Consider the following 3,821-nt stretch of genomic DNA (forward strand, 5'->3'; position numbering starts at 1 on the left):
GAGAGGAGGACGAGCGGAAGGGAGGCGGAGGAGACAAGAAAGAGGGGAGGAGGAGAGGGTATGGAGGAGGAGGGAAGGACACCCTCCTCCCCGTACCTTCCTCAATAGCCGCGCTCTAACGTCATTCATTCTTTCTTCGATTACCAGTGCCTCAAGCATCTCGCGTGCATACGAATTCTTGTATCGTGCAAGCACTGCTATGCTGTTGAGCGCTGTTCTGCATTTACACGCATGGCAATGAGCTGATAAATGCCCCGCTGCTATGGTCTTCACTAGAGCACTATAGGGGGTATTCACTGGACGCCATATTTGAGGCTGATGTTTAGAGCGCATGCTCAGAACGAGCTCACATTAATAGCTTGCTAAGGCCGGCTATCTTGATGGTGCGGAATGCACGTGGCAAAAGAACTGTGGAAGCTCGCCGTCAGCACGTGCTCAGCAGTCGCGCATACAGATATGGCCGCCAGTGAATACTCCCTATATAGCTCCTACGGAGCAGAGTAGCGCAATCCTTTGATCCGCGTGTTTCGCCGACAACATGGCCGACAGACCACCTCGGCGCGAGTCACGTGGTACTCAGGGTTCCAAGGGGTGGCCCGCTCTATGGGAGAATACATGGAGATCGACACAACACGGCTGATTAAAAAATAAACGCCGAGTTTACAGTTTTCGAAACTAGTCTATCGTGAAGTTGGTGAAGCACTAAACACTTCATCAAAGTTTTAATAATGTTGGAAGTGTGTGGTAGCGACTCGCCATGGGTGTGGCCAGAGCGAACCAGGTGCGTGTGAAGATGATGTGCTCCCACTTGCACGGGGCACGAGACTGGGAGCTGGACTCGCACGAGACAGGGTCTGGACTCCTATATGTATCCAATCATGGCATACAACTGGGTTTTGCTTTTCAGGAATGCTCCATGGCTCTTTTTGGTGGTCAACACCCAAGGCACAAGACTAAAAGATAAGACATGCAAAAAGAAGAAAGGAAACAAGCGACGTTTCTGGCGCATGCATTCAATGTGTATTTTTGTAGTATGTTTCACCCAGTGTTTATGAGCAATAAATATGTAGGAACAGATACCAATTTTCGTAGCTTATTTTATAAAATATTGCATGATCCTAACAATATTATATTCGCAGGAGTGACACAAAAGCTCTCAATTGTATTTCAGGTTGACAGTTAGGACGTCAAAATGATGCCAGGCCACATCATGAAATGACGATAGAATGTGGGATTGCCAGCTTAATTGTTTTCGGGTTGACAAATGGGACATGAAAATGACACAAAACACCGTCGTTTGACGGTTAAAAGCTTGGAAAAGAGCTGCAAAGACACTTCCTGTCAATTTGATGGAAAATGTTCTAGAGTTAGTTTTGTTGACTTCGCACGTGTACACTTAAGAGTGGGGTTTATCGGTTTCCAGTAAGTGAGAACGGTGTGGAAAGCGGTATATAAGTACACCTAAGAATGGGGTGTAACTGCATTCCCAGTAAGTGAGAAACGGAATATCTGTGCACCTAAGAATGGGGTGTATCAGTATTCCCAGTAAGTGAGAAATGGAATATATGTACACCTAAGAATGGGGTGTATGAGTATTCCCAGTAAGTGATAAACGGAATATATGTGCACTTAAAAGAGGGGTGTATCAGTATTCCCAGTAAATGAGAAACGGAATATACGTACACCTAAGAATGGGGTGTATCGGTATTCCCAGTAAGTGAGAAACGGAATACACGTACACCTAAGATTGGGGTGTATCAGTATTCCCAGCAAGTGAGAAACGGAATATATGTACACCTAAAAATGGGGTGCATCAGTATTCCCAGTAAGTGAGAAACGGAATATATGTACACCCCGGGGTGGGGTGTGTCTTATGCACCCGCTGAGGTGCACATGTGCACCTCCAAATGAGGTGCATGTATGCACCCCTTTTTGGGGTGTCGCATATATACCCATGGGGGTGTCGTATATGGGACAAGTCACATACACCCCACTGGGTGTAAGTACTACACCCTTTTTTTTAGAGTGTGTGTATGTCTCTGTTTCTGTTTCTCCCTGTCTGTGCTTTGTTCCTATCGTATAGCTGACCGCTTACTTTTGAATTGTGTACCAACTAGCTCAACTTCAGCCTGTTATTAGATTCAACGTCACAAAACAATCAAAAGTGCCATATGCATGCCACCACCGCTAGAGTATACGTCTCTTATATCTAGGTAGAGACAGAGGTAGAGACGTCATAACATCTGGCGTCCCGAACATTCATTGTTCTTTGTTCGTCTTTTTTTTTTTTTTTTTACTTTGGAACGCGTAAAACGGCGTCTTCCGGCTCACGGTTTTAGCGCCTTAGCTTTGACCAGTGCTTCGACGGCATTCGAATTTTACTGTTTCTTTGTATTTTCTTCATAATCTCGCGTTTTACACCAGAGCAGGCACGCTCCTACATTTGTGTCAGTTTAAAGGCTGGTTCGCACATTTGCAGCGTTTGCGTTCGCATGCAACCGGAACGACTGTAACGACAAAGTCACCGGGACAAGTGTTCGCCGTATACACAGCATGGCAAGCGATGCGAGGGGTAGCTTCGCGAAGCCATCCAGAGTATCGGTTTTTACGGTGTTTTGGTCGTTACGGTCGTTTCGGTTGCATGCGACCGCAACCGTTGCAAATGTGTGAACCAGCCTTAAGGCCACAGTCCCACTACAGTGTTCTAGAGGGGGTTGTAGTGGCAAGAGCGGCGGCCGCTTTGTGAAGATTTTGCGCGTAGACGACACCATGGCGCTGCTGTTCTGTGCCCTAGGAGCGCGCCCCCGTCAGCCCCATCATCAGCGCTGTTCGGCGCTTACTACTGTGGTTTGACTGGAGCTTTTCGCGGTGCGAAACAACTGCTAATGTTGTTCTCTAAACTCTGTTTCACCTTATGATGTACCGCAGGAAAGGCTACAAGCGCGAGCTCCTTGCTCTGGGGCACATCTCGGCGGCACAAGCTCTCGTGAATTAAGAGCAGCTGCCAACGCTATGAGCTCGCGCTTCTAGCCTACGCTGCGGTACAACATAAGGTGAAACGAAGTATAGTAAATTGTAGTTCTGCATTTGAACTCATGCCTCTAGAGTGTGTGCTATCCTCTACTTGAAATATTCGCGTGTTTTGAGGGAGATTATTTAATAAATATCGACCCCCCCCTCCCCCCCCCCCCCCCCAGTACTAGTACTGACACATCGTTCAGCAACGCTATCACTTGCGGTGCAGGCTTAATAGCTGCGAAAGAAGTTCTACGGTGCTACATTTTGGAGAAGCGTACCGCGTCACCCTCGTCGTCTTCTTCGTTCATCGCGCACGTGCCATTAATTCTCCTAGGGCACAGAACTCCAGCGCCACTCGCGGTATCTACGTCGACCGTCTTCACGCGCTTCATTGTAAGCGGGCGCCGCTCTTGCCACTACACCCTCTAGAACACTGTAGTCCCACTGAATCTGGCAGTTTAGGTACTTTTTGGCAGGTCATTACTCATCTCCCTTTAAATACTGTCTTGTTGGAGTGATGTCATTCGAAAGGCAATGAAATTCTCTTTCATTTGATATTATGTATGTGTTGGTTTTTACTGCTCATGCGCATTTGTAGCGTTGCGAATATGATGGTGCGGACCCTCACTTGCTCCGCTAGTTCATGTTTTATGAACGATCCATTAAAGATAACACGGTTCCAATATAGCAGTTTTGTTAAGATGATGTCGGAGCAGAATGTAACGATACACTTTTATGGCATTTGCACTACTTTGTTTTTTTCATCACTCCAAATATGTCCCTAAAATTGACATTTTTCAACA

The sequence above is a fragment of the Ixodes scapularis genome, unplaced genomic scaffold (assembly GCF_016920785.2).
Source record: "Ixodes scapularis isolate PalLabHiFi unplaced genomic scaffold, ASM1692078v2 PGA_scaffold1__304_contigs__length_218370807, whole genome shotgun sequence".
Taxonomy (NCBI): Eukaryota; Metazoa; Arthropoda; class Arachnida; order Ixodida; family Ixodidae; genus Ixodes; species Ixodes scapularis.